The following is a 26,756-nucleotide window of genomic DNA, read 5'->3' as shown; positions in this document are numbered from 1 at the left end:
GACTCGGTGGAGGGCTGGAGGCAACTCACGTCAGGCTTCCCCAGGAGGTGATCCTGGGCGTTGCAAAGCTCCCCGATGCTGAGCTGAATTTGTGCCAGTTCCTTCTCCAGATTCCTTAGCTTGTTCTCATTCCCTCTGTAATCTCTGATCACGTCCATATAGGTCATCTCTAGCTCAGAGTCACCGTTGATGTTGGTTAAAGCCCGCACCTGCTGTTGTCGAAGAAGCTCCTGAAGCCGGGGTGACTCACGCTTCATATTTTGTACTGTGGCCGTCACCTGCTGCCTCCACTCTTCCATTATCTTCACTCGCTGCCTGAATGTGTCTCGTTCCTCGAGAAGCTCCTTGAACCGATCCATGGGAACACCTCGAACCTCATTAGCAGTGCTGGATGTTTGCAGAATTGTCAATAAAGTCTGACACTTCTGTTTTAAGGCGTCGACTTCGAGGTCTCTCTCTCGAATAATGTGGGATAAATGCTGAATCGTTTCTCTAAACACATCCTGATCGCGATTTTCAGTTCGAGTGGCCAGCTTTTTATTTTCCTCTTGCATTTTCCTGAGGTCTGCTTCTCTAGACGCAATTATATCTATCACTTTGTGATACTCTCTCTTCAGATTGCTATTCTCTCTCGTTTTGTCCTCTAAGACAGCCAGTACTCGTTGGCTTTGCAAAGCAGACTCTTGCAACTGCTGCTGAAGCTGTTCTACGTGCTGGCCGTGAGAAGCCGCAGATATTCTGCTCCAAAGACCCTGAATCTCTGCATCTTTTTGCTCGATAATCTGAGTTAGTTTCCCGATCTCATCTTGGGACGGCAGATCAATCTGTTCAGTCAGCCGGATGTTCTTTTCAGTTAGAAGCTTCACTTCCAGTTCTTGGTCTTTTACTCCTTGTGCTAATCTTTCCGTTTTGGCTTTGGAGAAATCATGCTTTTCACTTCCGTTTTCTATACTAAGATGCTGCCTTGTTGTGACTTGGACAACGTCAGAAGGTTGTGTTGCAGCGTGCTGGCCTGGGTCGGCCAACTGGGCTTTAATGCGTTCTACTGTGTCTTGCAAATTCTGAATCTCCTCGTCTTTGGCGGAAAGGAGCCGAGTGTGCTCACTGGTCATCTGCTCCTGCTGGCCTCTAAGATCGTCCACTTCCCACTTCTGCTCTTCTAAGGAATGAAGCAGCCGTATCTTACCCTGCTGTTGATCGTTAATGATCTTCTGTTGTTCTTTTATTTCGTCTTCGAGGTCAACTCTTAATTCATTCAGCTGCAACACCTCACACTCTAGTTCCACGATATCATCTAGGAGTTTAGGTAAAGCCTGACTCTGATGTTTTAGTCGCTCCAGTTCTTCTTTCAGGTGAATATTTTCTTTGATCATGCATGTGAGGGATGTGTCTTTTTCCTCCACGGTTTGCTGTAAAATTTCAATTCTTTTTAAGGCTTGGGTATACTTTTCCAGGTCCTCTGGAAGCTCTGGACTTCCCTTAAGGCTGTCAATACAAATATCTTTCTCCTTCACTACTTGTGTCAATTGCTTCTGTACCTCCAAAACATAGGCCAGAATTTCCTGGGTTTCTTTATGGTCGGCATCCATTTGCTCAAGACTCTTCTTGAGGTGTAATATTTCGACGTCCTTCTCTTGACTCACTTGAATGAAGTGGGCATGCTCCAGAGGTGAGGCCAAATGATCCGGGTTCTGTGTGCTTGACAACTCTTTGATGGTCTGATGGTACTTGTTTGTTGCTTCCAAAAGCTTCTTTTCAGCCCGACACAATGTGGCTATTAAGTGTCCTTTATCTCTTTTTAAAGCCCTCAGAGCAGTGTTTTTTCCCAGAGAATCCTCATTGCTATGGAGAATAGATTGTTCCAGCTGATGTCTTGTATCTTTGAGCGCCAAAACCAACTTCTGGTTCTCCTCTCTGAGATCCATGCTGTGTTTGTTTAAATTGTCATTCAGCCGCTCCATTTCGGAAACCTTTTGTTCCAGGCTTCTAAGCTCAGTTTCCCTTTCTTTAACTAAGTCATCTTCCGAATGACTGGGAGAGTCTTGCTTGAGAGACTCCATTAGCTCCTCTGTGGCACTACAGAGGGCCTTCTCGTTTTGTTTGCTATGTTCCTGAGGTTCAAAGCTCCCCTGGATGTTGAAGTGACATCTTTCTGACTGATCTGGCCGATGCAAATCATTAGCAGCCAATTCACTGTGAATTGACTTTTCTTTCTGTACATCTAACTCTGTAGTCGCATTCGTCTCATCCTCAAGTTGACAAGCTCTCTTTTCTTCCTCATTGACCTCTTGTCTTAGTTTAATGGTGATGCCACTGCCTTCATTTTCTTGTTGCGGTAGCTGGCCTTCCATCGAAGCCCTGGGCAGTGTGGTCCCATTCTGTCTGTACGGCTCCCCTGACGCTGCTACCAGGGATTCCTCCTCAGTTGTCCTCTGATTGAAGTTTTGTTCATTGGCCTCCGGGTCACGTCTTGACGGATTTACTTCTGAATGCGAGGTGATGTCTCCTGGAGCTGTGCGTTCAGTGACTTCTTGCTCCTTGTTCACTTTAGAAAGTGGCAGTTGAAGTTCTTCCTTTCCTTGGCTTAACGATGAATTCTCTTGCCCCACAATGTGGACTGGCTCTGGAAGTTTCAGATTGTCTTCCGTGAGATCATTGTCCTGGTTTGCGCTACACAGTCTCATGGTTTCCTTTTCAGCATCGGACAGTGCTTCCTGCAGTCCGAACACTTCTTCCACTGGTGTACTTTGTGAAAGAACGCTCTCCTGCGTGACTCCTGCATCACTTCTCTTCGAAACAGAAGGCTGCAGTTCACACTCCTCGATCTTGTCTTTCTTTTCTTCGTGTGTCTGGTCCTGTCCTCTCCTCAAAACATCTCTTTCACTTTCTGCAGAAGATAGTTGGTCACTTAGGGATTGTATTCTTTCTTCAAGTTCTTCCATTTTCCTGGTAGACTCTGCTTTCTCAGTTTGTAGAACTTGAATGGTTTTCTGCAGATCCTCAATTGGAGGGTCACCGGCTACTCTGATTCCACAGGTGTCCTTCCGTAACAGACTCTGCAGTTCTTCAACCTTTTTCTCATGACCGTTTAATTTTTTGCGGCACCTGCGAATTACGTCTGCGAGCTTCTGCTGGTGGACATTCTGCAGTGCTGCCATTTCAAGTTGGTGATCCTCAATTTCCTTGCTTCGCTTCTGCTCCAGTTCCTTGATGGTATTCTGCAGTTTGCAGATTTTGTGTGGCTCTAGGCTATTTGTTCCCTGCAAGGAAGCCTGGGAAAGACGTTTCCAATGACTGACTTCGGCCTCAAGTCTTAAGACTTCATTTGACAGTCTGTTTATTTCTTGCTGTGACCAAATCACGTCAGCAACGTCCATGGCATCACCGTGGAAAGGTGAAGCGTGATGACCGAAATCGTAACTGGAGGAAGGAGATTCCATGGCTGACAGTTGGCCACCAGCTCCAGAATTTACCCACAGAGCGGCCGACTGAAGCTTCAGCAATTGCTCCTCAGTCACTTGTTGTTTTTCTCTAAGCAGTGCTATTTCTACCTGCTTCTGTTGGAGCTGATGTTGGTAGCTAGCACTTTGCTGCTTTAGTTGAAGCTGTGAAGCTTCATACTTCTCTTCTAGATCACTACACAGAGTTTTAAGTCTCTCATTCTCTGATGTTAAGGTCACCCGACTCACCTCATCCTCCTTTCTCCCAGAGTCAGGTACCTCATCCACCTTTTCCCTTCCCTTCATCAGCACATCTCTGGTGACATTGAAGATGTGGCCGGTGAGGGAAGTCGTACTGCCATCCGCTTGCCCTAGGAGACGGCCTAGGTCAGAGCCCAGGCCACGGGTCCAGGAAAGCATTTGTGCGGGTCGAAGAACTGATCTGGTCCACTTCACAAAAAGCGTCCAGCCCAGTCAGACTACCCCGCCAAGTGTCCCAGAACTGCTGCCTGTGCAAGGCTAAGAACCCAGAGACAATGATGCGTTTCTAGGCAACGCCCACCTCGGGTTCCGCCACAGCGGGCCAGGCAAGCCAGGCCGAGGCAAGGCCTCGGGCCTTCTGAAGGCCGTCTGCGGCCCCCGGCCCTGGTCGCGGTCCCCGCCGCGCATTCCCCCGACTGCCCACGCCAGGGTTGGGCCCCTTCCCCTGCTCCCCGCTGCGCTGGCTGTCCCAGGTGGGCCCCAGAGCGTGTGCCCACATGCGCCTGGCCCTCTCCTTCTCCCCGCCTAGTGGTATCCCACTGCACATAGTCCGCGGACTCTGGTTTCCACACAGCGTTAGTTTATTAATTGACGTGAAAGGCACACAGTGACACGCGTCCATGCCCCGAGGAGAGCAGATCCCGAGTGCAGAGAGGCGGCCCTCCTGGAGACCTTGGGCATTTCCAGTCTCCAGAGGCTCCCAGGTGTCCCGTCCCGGCCAGCCCTGCAGAGACAGCGTGTCTGTCCCACGCCGGCTTTTGGGGGTTCACCGGCCGCTGTGTGTGCCTCTGCCTGCGCCCCACCTGCGGGTGTGCGGCCGTAGCCCAGGCAGGAGGTTGTGGGCGGCAGCAGCGCTGGCTAGATTTGTAGAAGAGGTAGTAGACAAGCAAAAAATAATTACATACCCTGAGTGCTTAGAGAGGGATGGCTAATAGAGTGAGTGACACTCCACTCTTTCTTAGTGGTTGGAGAGAGGTAAGAAAACCAAACCTCCTGCAGGCAGTGACCGTGTCGCTGTTGCCCTGTAGAATGAGATGCCTCAACTGATTGGTCGTAGTTTATATTACTTATCAAGCATGCACTTAGATGTTTGCAGGTAACTAGAATTTCAAAGCGGTTTATTAAAATTTCTCTCCATGCCCCATTCTTTTTAAGTGATCTATCGAAGTGATTATTTAAGTAAAAAACCCACAGAATTATGATCTCTCATGTGAATTGGTCGACCAGAGCCATCACTACTGTGATCTTGGGGCAATCCAAAGACACAGGTGTTTGAAGTTAGCATTGGCTTTTGGGCCATATGTTTGTTTGCCATCACCGGGCAGACATGGATTGAGTGAGGAAGGGCGAGCCGCTGCTCTCAGGGGCTCAGAATGGCTGCAAGGATTGAAAGGAGCAATCTGGTGAAGTCTTGAAAAACTAGTGTCCCCTGCCTTCCAAAGAACAAATTGGGAAAGCCCAGAAATCCCCCTTCAGGGCAGCCCCTGTGGCTTAGTGGTTTAGCGCCGCCTTCGGCCCGGGGCCTGATCCTGGGGATCAGGGATCAGCCCACGTCCCACGTCGGGCTCCCTGCGTGGAGCCTGCTTCTCCCTCTGCCTCTCTCTTCTTCTGTGTCTCTCATGAATAAATAAATAAAATCTTTAAAAACAGAAAAAGAAATCCCCCTTCAAAGTAAAAAGAGTTTAGAAGTGATTAGAATGGATTGAATCTTTGTGGGAAACTGCACCTACCTTATACACAGATCAACGTTAGCAAACTACAACCTGCACGCCAGCTCCAGCCCCAGTCAGCTGACATGGGTTTTTGCACTTTTAAATGGTTGAAAAACATTTTTTAAAGAAGGATATTTTGTGACATATGAAAACTATGTGAATTCGTGGAGCACCTGGGTGGCTCAGTCCCTTAAGCATCCATCTGACTCTTGATCTCAGCTCAGGTCTTGATCTCAGGGTCCTGAGTTCAAGCCCCCTATTGGGCCCAATGCTGGACATGAAGCCCACTTAAAGAAAAAAAAGTTACGTGAATTCACCTGTCAGTGTCCGTACGTCAAGTTTATTGGAACATAGCCAGGTCCATTCATTTATATGTTGTTTGTGGCAACTTTTGTGTTACAGCAGCAGAGCTCAGTGATAGAAAGAGCAATGGTGTGGCCTGTAAGCCTGAAATATTTATTATTTGGCCTTTCCAGAAAATGTTTGCCATGCCTGAGACATGCAATTTTATTTAGATCTTGTCCGGAAATATGTTTGTGAGCAGGGGACAGAAAGAAAATAATAGTTATAATATTCCAGCGGTTTGGGGGGAGGTGGGTAGGTGGAGACGGCATACTTTCTGATCTCTCCCTGTCACTGGCATCACCAATGCTGGGGTGTGCCTCCCATTTGGACTGTATTAACAGAGTCAGCCACCCCCATTCATTTTGGCAGCAGCTTCTCAAACACGAGGTGGAATGTCTAAGAAGACAAAATACACCTCCAGGTCAGCCTCGCATACCAGTCCTCAGAGTGATTCCAAAAAGCGTCCTCGTGAGGTTTGTACCACACCCTGTGAGAGTCGCTAGTGTAGACCCGAGGTTGGCACATTGGTTGGTAAATAGCCAGATAATCTGTAAACCTTTTGAGCTCCACAAGCTGTATGGTCTCTGTTGGAGCAACTTAGTTCTGCTGTTTTGGCATGAGAGCAACCTATTGGTGATACAAAAACCAACCTACCTGGCTGTGCTCCAATAAAAGTTTGTGTGCATGGAACCAGAATTTCACGTAATTCTTGTGCATCATATTATATAATCCTCTTTTGAATCTTTTCCCGAAACCATTTTTTTTTCCCGAAACCATTTTCAAATGAAAACTAGGGGTACCTGGGTGGCTCAGTGGTTGAGCATCTGCCTTTGGCTGAGGGCATGATCCTTGGGTCCTGAGATCAAGTCCCTTTTGGGACTCCCCTTCAGGGAGCCTACTTCTCCCTCTTCCTATGACTCGGCCTCTCTTTCTGTGTTTCTCATGAATAAAGATATAAAAATCTATAAAACAAATAAATAAAGTAAAATCTATTATTACTTTGCTGGCCATACCAAAATAGGCAGTGAGCTAGACTACACCTGTAGGCCGTAGTTTGCGGACCCCTAGTAATATGGGTAGTTTGATTTCTGTATTTTTTAATGAAAAAAATATTAATTTTTTGGAAGACCCTATCATTTTAATTTTGGTTATTATGGATTTTACTGTGGAAGGCAGTTCTAATTTTCTGCCTATTGCTGTTGAATTTTTTTCTTGCTACCTCTTTTGAAATCTAGAAAGTTCTTGTTTTCAACTCCATCTGTATTGTTGGGACAGCCATTTACTTTTTCATTAATTCATCATTGTATATTTATGAAGCGCCTGCTGTGCAGCTGGCAGGTGGGATGACGGGTGCTGGAGCAGGGGACTGATGGGCTAGATAGACTTGGTCTCTGGCCCTACGGAACTCTGTGGCTGGGATGGGTCAGTCAAGTGCAGTGCGTGGATGATCCAGCATGCACTGAAGATGTGAACTCGAGCACTTGTTGCCATGGCTCCCAGAATACCTGCATCATGTGTGTGGCCTGAATGCGGTAGTCAGCATCCTGGGAAACAAGATGCCATTCACAGCCGTGATGTTGGGCCTTTGAGTGTAGCCGTGGCAGAAACTTCTCCAGAAATCAGTCCGCGATTAGAGTTGAAAATTGTCAGGCCAGTCGGAGATTCTCCTTTGACCCTGTGTCCTGGTTTAAGCATCTCTGTCTGTCTTTGGTGCATCGAACTGCTTCAGATTGGGAGCATTTCCGTTTTCTCCTGGCCCGGAAGGGGGCTGCGTGAGACTCCTGTCAGCCACAACCGCAGGGTGGGACATTACTACAAACCATCAGGGGAGAAGGGGGGACATCGAGGCCTGCACAGCCCTGCTTCTGTTAGACTTTAGGAATCATGAGGGGCAAATGCTACACTTTCCCAAAAAGGAATCAGGGAATTGAAAATGCTGCCTGATGTAAGCCGTGTTTGAATGACTAGTGCAATTGCCCAGTGGCTTGCATAGGAAAAAACAAACCCCAGAGTAAACGGCAAGCGGGAGGTGCTTTCTTGCTTCGAATTGTTTTCCCAGTTTCGGACAGGAAACATTCAAGTGTGTTTTCAAGCACAGAACATTGGACACAAGGCTCTGAAAGAAGAAAAAAGACCCATATGCACAAAGCTTGGGTCTATGTAGCAAAATGTCTGGTTTGAAACAATATGATTTAGCAAGTATTATTTTTCAAAAATTTTTGGATCACTTTGTCTTTAAGATGCCATGATAGGTTTAATATGGTGTCTCCTCCGCTTTGCTTCATTAGTGAATTTTAAAAATGTGATCAAAAATCAGATCTGAGGCCAGCCCCGGTGGCTTAGCAGTTTAGTGCTGCCTTCAGCCCAGGGCCTGATCCTGGAGACCCGGGATCAAGTCCTACGTCAGGCTCCCTGCATGGAGCCTGCCTGCTTCCCTGCTTCTCCCTCTGCCTGTGTCTCTGCCTCTCTCTGTCTCTCTGTCTCTCATGAATAAATAAATAAAATCTTTTTTAAAAAATCAGATCTCAGTAAAGCCAAGTGTCTGTGGCTAATAAAAATGCCTTTAAATGAGCACCTTGGCCAGTATTCTGAATAATTGCTGGACTTTCCTTGGGTAAAATGTTCAGATCTCTGGTAAAGATGAACGCTTCAAGACAGGTCAGCATACAAAGGGCTGAGCCTTGGACTGGTCCCAGTGATGAAGAAGATCAAGTCATTTGGACCACATATGGGGGGAGATAGGGGCAATGGTGGTTCCCTAAAATTAAGGTAGCGATAGCATAGGCCAGTGGGGGTATCTTTGTGTGAAGGAGCCATCCCAGCTTGTATGATACACTCCAGAATCATGATTTGTCACTTTAAGGAATCTTTCCCAGATATCCTGTAGTCATGGATTGGCAGATTTAATAATATTAAAGTGTCTGTACTACCCAAAGCTGTCTACAGATTGAGTACAGTTCCTATCAAAACTCCAATGGCATTTTTCACAGAAAGAGGAAATTACTTCTAAAATCCATATATAACAACAAAGGAGCCAAATAGTCCAAGCAGTTCTGAGCAAGAAGAAGAAGGCTGGACTAATCACACTTCCTGATTTCAAACTACTTGACCCTTGAAGGAACAGCATGGGTTTGAATAGCATGGGTCCCTTACAGACAGATTTTTTTTTTTTTTATACTCCAGTATGGTAAATGTATTTTCTCTTCCTTACAATTTGCTTAATAACATTTTCCTTTCTCTAACTTCATTTATATAAGAATACAGTAAATAACTACCAACACCAAGGAAATACTACCAACACAAAGGAAATACAAACGATTTTAAAAACATATTATGAACAGCTATAGGCCAATAAATTAGGCAATCTAGAAGAAATGGAAGCACTTCTGGAAAGCCACAAACTACCAAAACTGGAGCAGGAAGAAATAGAAAACCTGAACAGGCCAATAACCAGGGAGGAAATTGAAGCAGTCATCAAAAACCTCCCAAGACACAAAAGTCCAGGTCCAGATGGCTTCCCAGGGGAATTCTATCAAACGTTTAAGGAAGAAACCATACCTATCCTACTAAAGCTGTTTGGAAAGATAGAAAGAGATGGAGTACTTCCAAATTCATTCTATGAGGCCAGCATCACCTTAATTCCAAAACCAGACAGAGACCCCACCAAAAAGGAGAATTACAGACCGATATCCCTGATGAACATGGATGCAAAAATTCTCAACAAGATACTAGCCAATAGGATCCAACAGTACATTAAGAAAATTATTCACCATGACCAAGTAGGATTTGTTCCCGGGACACAAGGCAGGTTCAACACTCGTAAAACAATCAATGTGATTCATCATATCAGCAAGAGAAAAACCAAGAACCATATGATCCTCTCATTGGACGCAGAGAAAGCATTTGACAAAACACAGCATCCATTCCTGATCAAAACTCTTCAGAGTGTAGGGATAGAGGGAACATTCCTCAACATCTTAAAAGCCATCTATGAAAAGCCCACAGAAAATATCATTCTCAGTGGGGAAGCACTGGGAGCCTTTCCCCTAAGATCAGGACCAAGACAGGGATGTCCACTCTCACCACTGCCATTCAACATAGTACTGGATGTCCTAGCCTCAGCAGTCAGACAACAAAAAGACATCAAAGGCATTCGAATTGGCAAAGAAGAAGTCAAACTCTCCCTCTTCACCGATGACATGATACTCTACATAGAAAACCCAAAAGCCTCCACCCCAAGATTGCTAGAACCCATACAGCAATTTGGCAGCGTGGCAGGATACAAAATCAATGCCCAGAAGTCAGTAGCATTTCTATACACTAACAATGAGACTGAAGAAAGAGAAATTAAGGAGTCAGTCCCATTTACAATAGCACCCAAAAGCATAAGATACCCAGGAATAAACCTAACCAAAGAGGTAAAGGATCTATACCCTAAAAACTATAGAACACTGCTGAAAGAAATTGAGGAAGACACAAAGAGATGGAAAAACATTCCATGCTCATGGATTGGCAGAATTAATATTGTGAAAATGTCAATGTTACCCAGGGCAATTTACACGTTTAATGCAGTCCCTATCAAGATACCATGGACTTTCTTCAGAGAGTTAGAACAAATTATTTTAAGATTTGTGTGGAATCAGAAAAGACCCCGAATAGCCAGGGGAATTTTAAAAAAGAAAACCGTATCTGGGGGCATCACAATTCCAGATTTCAGGTTGTACTACAAAGCTGTGGTCATCCAGACAGTGTGGTACTGGCACAAAAACAGACACATAGATCAATGGAACAGAATAGAGAACCCAGAATTGGACCCTGAACTTTATGGTCAACTAATATTCGATAGACGAGGAAAGACTACCCACTGGAAGAAAGACAGTCTCTTCAATAAATGGTGTTGAGAAAATTGGACATCCACGTGCAGAAGAATGAAACTAGACCACTCCCTTGCACCATCCACAAAGATAAACTCGAAATGGATGAAAGATCTAAATGTGAGACAAGATTCCATCAAAATCCTAGAGGAGAACACAGGCGACACCCTTTTTGAACTCGGCCACAGTAACTTCTTGCAAGATACATCCACGAAGGCAAAAGAAACAAAAGCAAAAATGAACTATTGGGACTTCATCAAGATAAGAAGCTTTTGCACAGCAAAGGATACAGTCAACAAAACTAAAAGACAACCTACAGAATAGGAAAAGATATTTGCAAATGACACATCAGATAAAGGGCTCGTTTCCAAGATCTATAAAGAACTTACTAAACTCAACACCAAAGAAACAAGCAATCCAATCATGAAATGGGCAAAAGACATGAACAGAAATCTCACAGAGGAAGACATAGACATGGCCAACATGCACATGAGAAAATGCTCTGCATCACTTGCCATCAGGGAAATACAAATCCAAACCACAATAAGATACCACCTCACACCAGTGAGAATGGGGAAAATTAACAAGGCAGGAAACCACAAATGTTGGAGAGGATGCGGAGAAAAGGGAACCCTCTTACACTGTTGGTGGGAATGTGAACTGGTGCCGCCACTCTGGAAATCTGTGTGGAGGTTCCTCAAAGAGTTAAAAATAGACCTGCCCTACGACCCAGCAATTGCACTGTTGGGGATTTACCCCAAAGATTCAGATGCAATGAAACGCCGGGACACCTGCACTCCAATGTTTCTAGCAGCAATGTCCACAATAGCCAAACTGTGGAAGGAGCCTCGGTGTCCATCGAAAGATGAATGGATAAAGAAAATGTGGTTTATGTATACAATGGAATATTACTCAGCCATTAGAAATGACAAATACCCACCATTTGCTTCAACGTGGATGGAACTGGAGGGTATTATGCTGAGTGAAGTCAGTCAATCGGAGAAGGACAAACATTATATGTTCTCATTCACTTGGGGAATATAAATAATAGTGAAGGGAATATAAGGGAAGGGAGAAGAAATGTGTGGGAAATATCAGAAAGGGAGACAGAACATAAAGACTCCAAACTCTGGGAAATGAACTAGGGGTGGTGGAAGGTGAGGAGGGCGGGGGTGGGGGGTGTGTGTGAATGGGTGATGGGCACTGAGGGGGGCACTTGACGGGATGAGCACTGGGTGTTACTCTACATGTTGGCAAATTGAACACCAATAAAAAATAAATTTATTATATAAAAAAGAATAGAGTAAATGCACATAACATATAAAATATGTCTCGACTATTTGTGTTATCAGTGAGGCTTCTGGTCAGCCATAGCACTATTAGTAGTTAAGTTTCCAGGAAGGTAAAATTTATATGCTGATTTTTTACTGCACCAGGGTTGACACATCTACTCGTGTGTTGTTCAAAGACCCATGGTATGTCACAGAGCTGTCATGATCAAAATAGTACAGTATTGGTTATAAAAGTATGTAAGTCAGTGGGACAGACCAGAGAACCCTTAAATAAATCCACATATAAATAGCCATCTAATCTTTGATGAAGACCCCAAGAATACATAATGGGGAAAGGATAGTCCGCTTAACGAATAGTTTTGGGAGAAGAATGCAAACTGGACCCTTAGTTTTTTTAAAGAGTTTATTTATTTATTCATCGGAGACACACTGAATGAGGCAGAGACTTAGGGAGAGGGAGAAGCAGGCTCCCTGCGGGGAGCCCAATGCAGGACTTGATCCCAGGACCCCAGGGTCACGACCCGAGCCAAAAGCAGATGCTCAACCTCTGAGCCACCCAGGGGCCCACCACTCTAAAAAAAACTAGCCTAAAATGAATTGAAGACTGAAATGTAATACTTGGAACCACAAATCTCTTAGAAGAAAATGTAGGGAGAAAGTTCCTTGGTATCAGTGCTGGCAATGATTTCTTTTGTATTTGACCCCAAAGGCACTATCAACAAAAGCCAAAATAAACAGGTAGGAGGACGACATCAAACTAAAATGCTTCTGTAACAGCAAGAAGGAATCCAAATGAAAGATGCAACCTACAGAATGGGAGAAGGTATTCGCAAACTATAAATATAGGGTTAATACTCAAAATATGTAATGAATTCATACAACTCATTGGTAAGAAACAATTAACCTGGTTTAAAAATGGGCAAAAGACCTAGTTAGACATTTTCTCAAAGAAGATATACACGTGGCCAACTGGTATATGAAAACTGATACGTGTTCAGTATCAGTAATAATCAGGCAAACACAAATCAAAACTGTAATGAAATACCACCTTACACCTGTTAGGATAGCTACTGTAAAAGACACAAGAGATAACAGATGTTGGTGATAATAGAAATTGGAACCCATGTACACTTTAGTGAAAACATAGTCATTATGGAAAACAGTATAGAGGTTCTTCAGAAAACTAAAAACAGAGCTACCGTATGATCCAGCAAGCCCACTTGCTGAGTATATATCTAAAGGAAATGAAATCAGTATTTCAAAGATACCTACATTCCTATATTCGTTGTAGAATTATTCACAATACCTAAGATATGGAAACAACCTAAGTATTGGTTGATGGATGAATGGATAAAGATGTGGAGAGTGTCTGTACACACACAAACACACACACACACACACACACAATGGAATATTATTCAACTGTGAGAAAGAAGGAAATCCTGCCATTTGCAAGAATATGGATGAATCCTATGGATAATACTTTAAGTGAAATAAGCCGGACAGAGAAAGACAAATACTGTATGATCTCATATTTGGGATCTTAAAAAAGAAAAGAAAAGAAAGAGTCAAATGTATAGAAACAGAGAAAAATGATGGCCCCTGGTCTAAAGGGTGAAAAGCTATAGTCAATGGGTATAAGCCTTCAGTTATAAAATGAATAAGCTCTGGGGATTATAATAATTCTGTATTATATACTTGAAATTTGCTAAGAGAGTAGATTTTAAGCATTCTTACAACTACTATTACAAAAAAAGGGAACTGTGAGAGGTGATGAATGTGTTCATTAACTTGATTAATCATTTTACAATATATGTAAACTGAATTAGCACATTATACACTTTCAATATATACAGTGTTATTTGTCGATTAAAGCTCAGTAAAGCTGGGGGAGAAGTAATCTTTCCTGCTAATAGGTAATTTTTAATAATTGCAGTAGATTTTAAAAATCTGGTTAAAAAGATAGATTGTGGAGGAGCCAGGCTGGCTCAGGAGGCTAGGCATCCAACTCTTGATTTGGCCTCAGATCATGATCTCAGGGTCATGACATTAAGCCCTGAACCCAGTGGGGAATCTGCTTGAGATTCTGTCCTTCTCCCTCTGCCTCTTCCCCTGCATGGATGGGTACCCTCTCAAATAAATAAATAAATAAATAAATAAATAAATAAATAAATAAAACCTTTTAAAAAAAGATACATTGGATGTCTCTCTAAATTTTATCAATGTAATATAGAATGTCCACAAAGCAGGAAACATAGGATAAACTTATTTTCAAGGAATATGTTAACATTTTCGTATCATAAGTCCCATGTATATATCTCCATCTCCATATTGATTTCTAGATAAAGTACCTCTAAATTTATTTTTTCATTTTATTGTTGTTTGTTTTTATTAAAGTTTTATTAAAGTTTGATTTCCCAACATATAGCATAACACCCAATGCTCATCCCATCAACTGCCCTCCTCAGTGCCTGTCCATGCAGTTACCCCAAATCCCTGCCCACCTCCTCTTCTGCGACCTTTGACCTCTAAATTTAAATTAAAGAGTTGTTATTTTGAAAAAAGGACAGGAAATATATGGATTTGTTTTGTGTTTTGGACATTCTTAGGTATGTGTTCTGTTGTACTTTTGTGCAGATTGTCAGTTAGACCCCTTGTTTTAAGTTAGAATTATGCTTCACGTGAAGTTATGCTTCACTTGAAACCATATCCAGCATGTCACTAAAAAACATGACATACTATTTTTTAAAACTTGAAACTATGTATATGTATATGTGTGTGTGTGTATATATCTATATACATAGATATATACACACACACACACACATACACACGGTTTAGAAAGTTAAATAATAGCAAAAGAGTTATCCCAGTGGGTTCTCTTTCTAGATCCCATTGTCCCAGTTGAGATTCCCAAACTATAGAGGCAGCTATTTTCAAATTTCTGTTTTCAAATTTCTGTTTATTCTGGCATTTAGTCATGTCTATACTTAGAGATAATAGGTAAACTGATATCTTTCAAGTTACCAAGTTTTAGTTGTTACTTATGGTTTCCCATCCTGATAAATGAGGGTTTAGTGCTCTATGTGACTTTCTTCTCTGCTTCTGCTCCCTTTTCCTTCCAAGTTATATTACAATTTTTTGATATATTACTGTTTGATATCTACATTATTATATCCGACCAGTTATCTGCAGCAAAGCATACTAGTGTACTATGACTATTTCTGATGGACTTTTTGTTTTTCCTGAAGTTAGTATTTGATTTGTTTTTACATTTGATGTCTTTCTTTTTCTTTTTTTTTTTTTAAGATTTTATTTATTTATTCATGAGAGAGGCAGAGAATTGGCAGAGAGAGAGCAGGCTTCCTGCAGGGAGCCTAATGTGGGACTTGATCCCGGGACTCCAGGATCACACCCTGAGCTGAAGGCAGACAGTTGACCACTGAGCCACCCAAGCATCCCCATTTGCTTTATTTTCTTTGTGGCTATTGCAGTGCTGTGTTCATGCCCCACCCCACCCCGCCACCCGCCAGAAGCCCTGATTTGAATTGTTTGCAGTTGTTTGTATTGTATTTGATTTTTTATTTCAAATTTCTCATGTGAGATTGCTGGGAAAAGATGCACATAGTTGTTTCTGCTGTACCACCGAGCTATTGCTTTCTCATACTTGCTAATGGCCCACATTGGGATTCGATTTCATTTTTAAGGTTTATTTATTTATTTGTGACAGAGAGAGAGAGCACACAAGTGGGAAGGAGGGCCAGAAGGAGAGGGAGAAGCAGGCTCCTCGCTGAGCAAGGAGCCCAGTGCGAGGCTCATTCTTAGGACCCAGAATCATGACCTGAGTTGAAGGCAGACACTTAACCCATTGATCCACCCAGCTGCCCCCATACTGGGATTTTAAAATTAGGTTTTCCTCTTCTTCTGTGATAGTTTAAAAATATTTTTATTTCATAAAGGGACTTAATTTGCTCTGAATCTCTTATTTTGAACTTTGAACATTTTAGTTGGCCTTGGGGACTTTTGTCTGCGTATACTTACACTTCTAGAAGGAAGAGATTTCAGAGTTCTGTGTGAGGTATACAGGGCCCTCGCCAGAGAAGATGAGACAGAAGTTGCACAATCTGGTGGTAGTGTTTCACTAGAGGAGGGACAAGGCTCTTGGTAAGTAGGGGTCATGGTGCAGCTGTGGTGGTCTCATGCCAGGTATGTCCCCGTGAGGCTGACAGTCAGGGTTCCTTTTGGGGCCGATTGCTTGAGCTCCTAGGCAGCTGAGGCCCTGCTCCACTTCCCTAACTGGCATGACTACTTACATTTGGCGTGTCAGCAATGGCTGCCACCATGAATGCTGAGCAAGGGCTGAAATGGCATCCTTTGGCATGCTGCTTGCAGAACTTGTTCGTAGAGTTGAAAGTTGGCCTTCTCTGAAAGCTGGGCCTGGACCTCATCTCCAGGCTCTGCTCCTGTGGACCTGGGAGGTATTTGAGTTAGGTCAGAGCTCTGGTTTCCTGTAGAAACTGGTGTGTAAGCCATTGCCATCAGCATCTCTGTTAACCAGGGTGCTGCGGTGACAACTGGTATTGGAATCCTTTGTGGTGGTGCCAGTTTTCACCTGACTTGCCATTGTCCAAGAGTGGGCTGGGGGATGCACCACCAACTGTGGGACCCAGGAAATTTAACAAAAATTCCCTACCCCTGGACAAGCAGAGCAGGACTAACTCCATTTTGTGCTGTACCTGCCACCTCCTGTATGACCCCTACATGACCTGCTTATTGCTTAAGGTGCTGCCCCACCCTAGTCAAGCCGCTGAGCACACCCTTACCGGAAATCGGCTCATAAAAATGTAACCCCACCTTGTGCTCGCCAAAACTGGGCGCCAGTTCTGACCAGAGTGATAGGCCAGTTCAAATGGTCACTATAGGGTAAAATGTAATTCAATTGGCCACCTGCGTGTGGACTGACATGACTGTGCAACTTTCTGCGTATGTTACAATCCCATTTGGCCACTGGCCCCTATAAAGCTGCTATGCCTCTTAGTCTCGGGGTCCAACTCCCTGCTCCATTGTATCGGGTATACTTGGACCCAAGCTTGAGCTTGTAAATAAACCCTCGTGTGTTTGCAATCGGTGTAGGCTCCTTGGTGGTTTCTCAGATTCGCAATCTTGGGCACAACACAACCTCATGCAACTGGTTGGTATCGCTCTGTACTCAGCAGGGTCTTGAGGTCATTCTAGGTAGTCCCATCCAGTTTCTGGCCAATGGCTCTTCCTTCCCTTGCATGGGACTCGTTCATGGGCAAGATCATGCAGCCTTCCATTCTGCAACATATCTTATTAAAAAGACTTCAAAATTCTGGTTGATTAATGGGTGTTCTCTTTTCCCCACCTCCCAGAATGTTCAGGGCTGAAACAGACTTGTTCTTTTCCTTTTAAAAGTTTCCTTGTAAAAAAAAAAAATCAGGGATCCCTGGGTGGCGCAGCGGTTTGGCGCCTGCCTTTGGCCCAGGGCGCGATCCTGGAGACCCGGGATCGAATCCCACGTCGGGCTCCTGGTGCATGGAGCCTGCTTCTCCCTCTGCCTATATCTCTGCCTCTCTCTCTCTCTCTCTCTCTCTCTCTCTGTGACTATCATAAATAAATAAAAAAAAATTTAAAAAAAATTTTAAAAAATTTAAAAAAATTTTAAAAAATGAATAAAAATAAATAAATAAATAAAAGTCTCCTTGTTCATTTCAGTGGGAGTTGGGTAGGGATGATAATTGAGTTGGTCTCAAACACTATTTATTTACTTACTTTTTTTTTTAAGATTTCATTTATTCATGAGAGAGACAGAGATGGGGCAGGGCATAGACAAAGGGAGAAGCAGGGGAGCCTGCTGTAGGACTCAATCCCAGGACCCTGGGATTACGACCTGAGCCAAAGGTAGATGCTCAATTGCTGAGCCACCCAGGGGGCCTGACCTTAATCACTATTTAACCAGAAGTCTCAACCTGGCACCTGGATTGCAGTCATTCTGGGTTTATGTACAGCAACGATGCTGTCCTTTTGGACTACAGAGGAAACTCTTGTTAAGAAAGTACTGTGATCTGGCAACAGAGGCTCCAGCAGCTCCATATGCTCCCCTGCTAATTGTTGGGCACTAGGTCATCTTTCTGGAAATGTCTGGGTAGTTAATGGTAGTTAGAAGGCATAGGTGGAGGAAAGCTGTGAAAATACTTTGTTTATTTTTAAGGTAAGGATAAGATATCTGAAAGAGGGAATGCTCAGTTGTTGTTATTATCTGGAGCGAGTATTAGAGAATAGTTCCTGGATTTGTAACACACTTATTTCAATACAGCAGTATTGGTCTCCATCCTTTTTTCGTGTTTGGGGTTGCTATTCTCTGCAAACCTTCATTTTTTATTTTGGTTTTGCTTAGGCAGCCCTCTGATGTAAAAATTGGTGGAATTTGTCCCCTACATTATCATTCATTTCTGCCCAGGATGAGAATTAGTAAATTTCATGAATTGCTTTGCATTTCTGGATTTGTAACTCTGAACTTCTGATTCACCACCACCACCACCCCCCCAGGGCTGAGAAAACAGAAGTCCTCAGTGAAGATCTGTTACAGGTAACGAAATAATAATCTTTTTAAAGTGCTTTGAGTAAAGAGGAAAACAAACCAGACCTCCTAGGTGAGAGCTGAAGTGGGTTTCTGTATGTCTGTGTGTGATCTGAAAGAGCATGAAATTGATCAGTGTGGTGGTTCCGAGCTGGAAAGAAAAGCAGTTGGGTTGCACGGTGATAAAAAGGGGATCTGAGGGCAGCCCAGGTGGCTCAGCGGTTTAGCGCCACCTTCAGCCCAGGGCCTGACCCTGGAGACCCAGGATCGAGTCCGATGTCGGGCTCCCTGCATGGAGCCTGCTTCTCCCTCTGCCTGTGTCTCTGCCTCTCTCTCTCTATGTCTCTCATGCATAAATAAATAAAATCTTAAAAATAATAATAATAAAATAAAAGTCCCTTCATATAAAGTGACCAGATTGCAGACTTGAGAATGGTCACTTTAAAAAAGGGGGGGGGGGGCGGATCTGAAACCTTGGTGTCATGTTATGAAGTTCAGATGGGGCTAGTCCTGCTTTCAAGCGCCAGGTGTTGGGGTGGGGTGGGGGTGGGGCCTGGCTGGCCCGGCCATGTGCTGGTGCTGCGGCTGGTCACAGGTCCCAGGCAGGCTGAGGGACAGTCGGTCGCTGCTGTGATGGTGTCCTTGATGGGACAGGCCCTGCCAGCTGCGGCAGAGGGCCCCACCGGCTCCGATTTAGAGTTTTGTCTTCTCCTTCCATGTCACGCTTTTGTTCTCTCCAGTTCTGGGGTGAGTTGGGTCCACAGGGACTTAGAGTCTTCGTGACGGTGACCAGACCTTGCAGAACTGCTCCGAGGCCCTGAGGTGGCCTGTCATCAGCCTGGACTTGTCTTCTTCTCTGTGGGGATGGCTTTTTCCTGTTTCCTATGGGACCTGATCCAGGGCCACTGCACTTCATCGCTCAACAAGCTTCCCTAACTTGCGGCAGGAAGTTTGTTCCAGAGGGACGGGGACCCTTTATCTACACCTCTTCACTCAGCCTCAACCTCCTTGATCCCCGCCCACCCCAGAGCATGCTGGGAAGGACAGGAGCCCTTCTGTAGGAGGTTTCTCTTTAGCCTCCTCGCTTGTGTCCTTGCCGCTCGGGTCCATGACCCACAGCAGGTATGTGCACTTGAGCCCCAGAAGACCAAAGATCTGCTCCCAGGTGACTCTGTCTCTCCCTACAGAGACAAGGAGCTGACGTAGTTGAAAAGAATGTTGCTGGGACAACCCCGTGTCACAGACAAAATATCTTAAGAGTGCTTTTTTTGGGACCAGACTTTTTTTTTTTAAGGATTAGAAGGGTTTGGTTTTTCTTTTTAAGCTTTATTTATTTTAATATTTTTATTTATTTATTCATGAGAGACACACAGAGAGGGGCAGAGACACAGGCAGAGGGTGAAGCAGGCTCCATGCAGGGAGCCTGACCATGCCCTGGACTGAAGGTGGCGCTAAACCGCTGAGCCACTGGGGCTGCCCTTGTTCTGTTTTGTTGTTGTTGTTGTTGTTTTTAAAGATTTTATTTATTATTCACTCATAGACAGAGGGGGGGTTGCAGAGACACAGGCAGAGGGAGAAGCAGGCTCCATGCCGGGATCCCAACGCGGGACTCTATCCCGGGACTCCAGGATTGCACCCTGGGCCAAAGGCAGGCGCCAAAGAGCCACCCAGGGATCCTCTGGTTTTATATATTAACTTAGAAGCTTATTAGTCTTTGTGATCCTGCTGTCTGAGAACTTCATCTACTCTAAGCGTGCTGACCAATAAAAATTCTGAACCAGCAAGTCTCTGGACTTTGATAAATGCACCAAGATAATGCCAGTACTTGGGTAGTCTTGGAAACACACTTGAAATATTACTGAGTGGAAAACAGAAAATAGGTCATGGCTCTGGTAGTAGGTGTGTATTCATTCCCATGGCAAGTCTAGTAACGTGCTGTATCGCATATGGGCATTCTGATGCCAATACTTGATTTCCTCAAAGTGACTCATGGTGTGCTGGCCTGATTGCTGACTTCCAGGAATGTTAAGCCTGAGAAAATAGATCTGGAGGCAGGGGACATCTTTATGGATAGCTGATATGCTCTTAAACTTGAAAAGGAATCTCAGAGCATCCCATAATTCAGTAATCATACTAGTAACATATTCAAATGCTGCTAACTGTAAAGAAGGGTAGAGGATGCCCTCTTTATCCCCAATCCAGCATTCTTTAGAAGCAAAACACAAAATGTTTGTGAATGTAAAATCCGAGCACATCACACAATGTCTGGCACATAGAAAGTGCTCGCTAAATATTTGCCCAATGTTGAATGGATGAATGAACATTCGCAGTGGATAGCTTTCTAAAAGGGTTAAAGAGCCAACATCCCCACATGGAAATAAGGACAGAACCAGTTTTGGAAGTAGGTTAATTTAAGTGTCAACCTGGGAATTTCAGGTGATAAACAGTAGCTTAATGTACCAGGAATTCTAGTTGCAATAACATTTGGTTAGTTAGGTAGGCTTTTATCAATGATAAACTATGGGAAGTATTAACCAGCCATAAAAGAACCTTTCACAGAAATGTACATTTCTTGACGATGAGGGAGGGCCGTGTGTGTTGGAATACACAGTAGCTACTTTAGAATAACTCCAGGAGGAGGATCAAGAGATAGAATGGATGCCAACAAAGGAAAAGGAAAGAAAATTCCTCATCAAGAGTAAATACAGTATCAAATGGAGAAGAAAAGAAAATAGAATAGGAATATTAAATTTCTAGGTCACTCTGCATCCTAGCAGTTATGGAAATGTGATGGTCAGATGCTAATTAGAAATACATTATCGGTTGCTGCGCCGCCGCCCTGCAATCCCTGGCTTCTCTTTCTCCTTTCTTCTCGCTGAGCCACTTTTCTCCTAGAGCATGACCGTCGTCTCCGTCCCGCAGCGGGAGCCACTTGTCCTGGGCGGCCGACTTGCACCCCTGGGCTTTTCCGCCCGCGGTTACTTCGGAGTTCTCCCCATGGTGACCACCGCCCCGCCGCCTTTACCCCGAATCCCGACCCCGGGCACTGCCCCCCACCCTCTTCCTCCCTCACTTCCTTGGGGGAGACGGTCCCTGCCTGACCCCGCAGCCTCGCGCCCCAGCGCCTCTGTCCAACTGCGGTCTGGCTCCGGCGGGAGGCACCTCTCTGGCAGCGCCAAAGAAGCGGCGCAAGAAGAGGGTGCGGGTCAGCCCGGCGGGGCAGCTGCCCAGCCGCTTCCATCAGTACCAGCAGCACCGGCGAGCCTCGAGGCCGGGCGGGGCCCCGCGACGGGCGAGCTGAGCGCAGGAAGTCCCAGACCGGGCCTCCAGTTTGGCCCCGGGTCCTGCAGCCGCAGCTCAAACTGAGGAAGCGAGCCCGTTCCCTGGCCAGCTGCCGCCCCTGGCGCCCAGCCAACCCTCCTTCAGAAGAGAGGTTTTAAAATCAAAGATGGCCAATTTTCCCAGCACCATTTACTGAAGAGACTGTCTTTCTTCCAGTGGATAGTCTTTCCTGCTTTGTCAAATATTAGTTGACCACAGAGTTGAGGGTCCATTTCTGGGTTCTCTATTCTGTTCCATTGATCTGTGTGTCTGTTTTTGTGCCAGTACCACACTGTCTTGATGACCACAGCTTTGTAGTACAACCTGAAATCTGGAATTGTGATGCTCCCAGATACGGTTTTCTTTTTTAAAATTCCCCTGGCTATTCGGGGTCTTTTCTGATTCCATACAAATCTTAAAATAATTTGTTCTAACTCTGAAGAAAGTCCATGGTATTTTGATAGGGATTGCATTAAACGTGTAAATTGCCCTGGGTAACATTGACATTTTCACAATATTAATTCTGCCAATCCATGAGCATGGAATGTTTTTTCATCTCTTTGTGTCTTCCTCAATTTCTTTCAGAAGTGTTCTATAGTTTTTAGGGTATAGATCCTTTACCTCTTTGGTTAGGTTTTTCCTGGGTATCTTATGCTTTTGGGTGCAATTGTAAATGGGATTGACTCCTTAATTTCTCTTTCTTCAGTCTTGTTGTTAGTGTATAGAAATGCCACTGACTTCGGGGCATTGATTTTGTATCCTGCCACGCTGCTAAATTGCTGTATGAGTTCTAGCAATCTTGGGGTGGAGGCTTTTGGGTTTTCTATGTAGAGTGTCATGTCATCGGCAAAGAAGGAGAGTTTGACTTCTTTGCCAATTCGAATGCCTTTAATGTCTTTTTGTTGTCTGATTGCTGAGGCTAGGACGTCCAGTACTATGTTGAATAGCAGTGGTGAGAGTGGACATCCCTGTCTTAGTCCTGATCTTAGGGGAAAGGCTCCCAGTGCTTCCCTATTGAGAATGATATTTTCTGTGGGCTTTTCGTAGATGGCTTTTAAGATGTTGAGGAATGTTCCCTCTATCCCTACACTCTGAAGAGTTTTGATCAGGAATGGATGCTGTATTTTGTCAAATGCATTCTCTGCATCCAATGAGAGGAACATATGGTTCTTGGTTTTTCTCTTGCTGATATGATGAATCACATTGATTGTTTTACGAGTGTTGAACCAGCCTTGTGTCCCGGGAACAAATCCTACTTGGTCATGGTGAATAATTTTCTTAATGTACTGTTAGATCCTATTGGCTAGTATCTTCTTGAGAATTTTTGCATCCATGTTCATCAGGGATATTGGTCTATAATTCTCCTTTTTGGTGGGGTCTTTGTCTGTTTTTGGAATTAAGGTGATGCTGGCCTCATAGAACAAATTTGGAAGAACTCCATCTCTTTCTATCTTTCCAAACAGCTTTAGTAGAATAGGTATGATTTCTTCTTCTGCATGTGGACATTCACTGCAGAAGAATGAAACTAGACCACTCTCTCGCACCATACACAAAGATAAACTCAAAATGGATGAAAGATCTAAATGTGAGACAAGATTCCATCAAAATCCTAGAGGAGAACACAGGTGACACCCTTTTTGAACTCGGCCACAGTAACTTCTTGCAAGATACATCCACGAAGGCAGAAGAAACAAAAGCAAAAATGAACTATTGGGACTTCATCAAATAAGAAGCTTTTGCACAGCAGTCAACAAAACTAAAAGACAACCTACAGAATGGGAGAAGATATTTGCAAATGACGCATCAGATAAAGGGCTCGTTTCCAAGATCTATAAAGAACTTATTAAACTCAACACCAAAGAAACAAACAATCCAATCATGAAATGGGCAAAGGCATGAAGAGAAATCTCACAGAGGAAGACATAGACATGGCCAACATGCACATGAGAAAATGCTCTGCATCACTTGCCATCAGGGAAATACAAATCAAAACCACGAGATACCACCTCACACCAGTGAGAATGGGGAAAATTAACAAGGCAGGAAACCACAAATGTTGGAGAGGATGTGGGGAAAAGGGAACCCTCTTGCACTGTTGGTGGGAATGTGAACTGGTGCAGCTACTCTGGAAAACTAGAGGTTCCTCAAAGGGTTAAAAATAGATCTGCCCTACGACCCAGCAATTGCACTGTTGGGGATTTACCCCAAAGATACAGATGCAAAGAAACACGGGGACACCTGCACCCCGATGTTTCTAGCAGCAATGTCCACAATAGCCAATCTGTGGAAGGAGCCTCGGTGTCCATCGAAAGATGAATGAATAAAGAAGATGTGGTTTATGTATACAATGGAATATTACTCAGCCATTAGAAATGACAAATACCCACCGTTTGCTTCAATGTGGATGGAACTGGAGGGTATTATGCTGAGTGAAGTCAGTCAATCGGAGAAGGACAAACATTATATGTTCTCATTCATTTGGGGAATATAAATGATAGTGAAAAGGAATAGAGGGGAAGGAGAAGAAATGGGTAGGAAATATCAGAAAGGGAGACAGAACATGAGAGACTCCTAACTCTGGGAAACAATCTAGGGGTGGTGGAAGGGGAGGAGGGGAGGGCGGGGGGTGGGGGTGACTGGGTGGCGGGCACTTACGGGGACACTTGAAGGGATGAGCACTGGGTGTTATTCTGTATGTTGGCAAATTGAACACCAATAAAAATAAATTTATTATAAAAAATAAAAATAAAATCAAAGATGGGAAAATCGGAGAAAATTGCCATTCCCCACGGCCAGCTTGTTCATGGTATATATACACTTGTGTGAACAACCAAAGATAAACAGACAGAAAAACAAATATAACTTACCACTAACCAAGATCACCTCTGCAAAAAGAAATAAAATAACTTTGGCAGGATTTTGTTTCATCTGCTTTAATTCCGAAGCAGGAAAAAAAGCCTTTTAACAATACTGAGAATATTAAAAATATGCATTTGAAGAAATCAGCATTTCTAACTGAAGTGAACAAAAAGGAAAAATATGTTGGGGCAAAGTTTAATGATCCACCTTCTCCTAGTGTTCTTCCAAAGCCTCCTATTCACTGGATGGGAAGCACTATCGAAAATTCCAACCAAAATAGGGAGTTGACAGCAGTACACTTAAAAACTCTCCTAAAAATTCAAACTTAGATCTCAGATTGCAATGTCTGTCAGTTTTCAAAATCTTTGGACTCTTGAAAAGAAAATTGGTACAGAAATGAAAATATGCCTTGTAACTTACAAGTGCAAAAGATGAGTTGAAAAAATTACAACCAACAACTTGTATTATGTTTTATATTTTGTAAATCCTGTATACCATGTATTATGTGTATATTGTTCATACTTGACAGGTACATTATAGTTTCGTTATGAAAGTATGTATTTTGCCCTTCCAAACGGTAGGTGTTTTGTATATATACAATGGAGAAATTTTAAGTGTTAAGTGTACAAGGTACTGAGATTTTTTTTTAAAGAAACAGCTATCTAATCTCAAGGTGAAGATCTAAATGGGAACAGTTTACTGATGAACTACTGAAGTTTAAATCTGTGGCACAATCATTGTAAACATGGGGTTTGTCTATGTTTCTCTAAATTGGTTTCTGCGTTCTAACCTGTAATTACTGGAAAACTATTCCCATTTTTACCAAGCTTAATTTCTGGTTTTTGGTTTATCCATTCAAATTTAAGATACCTCTAATTTTAATGCCAACAAAATTGATTGTACTCAAATTTTTAAATAATAATATTAATTTGCCCCCCCCTTTTAAAATAAAAAGAAATAAGCAGTATCAAGCAGGAATGCTGAGGGAGTGAATTATCACAACATTCCTATGATTTTAGTATAAAGCATTTACATATTGCACTTTATTTCAAGAACAAAAATTTAAAGCCACCGCAGGTAGGTAAATAAGGGCACGTTAGCTCCTGGGAGAATGCTCTATACAGTCACATTAGAATATGATAACAATTATTACTTTGCTTTTTAGTGGCTTCCAGAAAACTATCTATTAACTACTGTCACTGAACTCTTAGTGAGTCCATCACTCTGGGGCTTGTTAAAACTAGAGGGTGATCATGTAGTTTCACTTTATTAATAAATTGCTCTGCTGATTGTTACAGGGAACTGGCATCCCTCCAGGACCTCTCTCATTATGATACATTTGGGTGCCTGTTTTTCTCATAATCGAATACCACAAAGAGGAACCCAAGAGAGTCCTCTTAGGCATCTTGGGAAGTTGTTAAGCAAGTTCTGATTGCCCTCAGAGCAAGTGAAAAGCAGCTGCCCTGTTCTCAATTAAACTTCCCTCCTGTGGGAGAGAGGGCCTCTGTTGAGTGGGAATAGTTTCTCAATGATGGTTTAAATAGATAGTACTCAGCCATTAGAAACGAAAATACCCACCATTTGCTTCAACGTGGATGGAACTGGGGGGTATTATGCTGAGTGAAGTCAGTCAATTGGAGAAGGACAAACATTATATGTTCTCATTCATTTGGGGAATATAAATAATAGTGAAAGGGAATATAAGGGAAGGGAGAAGAAATGTGTGGGAAATATCAGAAAGGGAGACAGAACATAAAGACTCCTAATTCAGGGAAACGAACTAGGGGTGGTGGAAGGGGAGGAGGGTGGGGGTGGGAGTGAATGGGTGACGGGCACTGGGGGGGGCACTCGACAGGATGAGCACTGGGTGTTATTCTGTATGTTGGTAAATTGAACACCAATAAAAAATAAATTTATTTTAAAAAATAAAAATCATAAAAATGAAGCCAGGGGCACCAGACTGGCTCAGTCAAAATGAGTGAGTGAGTGAGTGAGTGAGTGAGTGAATGAATGAATGAATGAATGAATAAATGAATAGAGATTGTCAAGAC

At 43.5% G+C, this 26,756-nt stretch overlaps 1 protein-coding gene and 1 pseudogene across 1 annotated transcript in view; both read left to right on the top strand.

The window, feature by feature from the left end:
* The window catches only part of ZSCAN32 (zinc finger and SCAN domain containing 32), a 107,217-nt gene that overhangs the window by 58,094 nt on the left and 22,367 nt on the right, over positions 1–26,756 (top strand).
* On the top strand, positions 19,099–26,483 carry LOC140638334 (proline-rich nuclear receptor coactivator 1-like; annotated as a pseudogene).

The sequence above is a fragment of the Canis lupus genome, chromosome 8 (genome assembly GCF_048164855.1).
Source record: "Canis lupus baileyi chromosome 8, mCanLup2.hap1, whole genome shotgun sequence".
Lineage (NCBI taxonomy): Eukaryota > Metazoa > Chordata > Mammalia > Carnivora > Canidae > Canis > Canis lupus.
The sequence above is the reverse complement of the archived record's forward strand: the minus strand, read 5'-3'. Positions and strand labels throughout refer to the sequence as shown.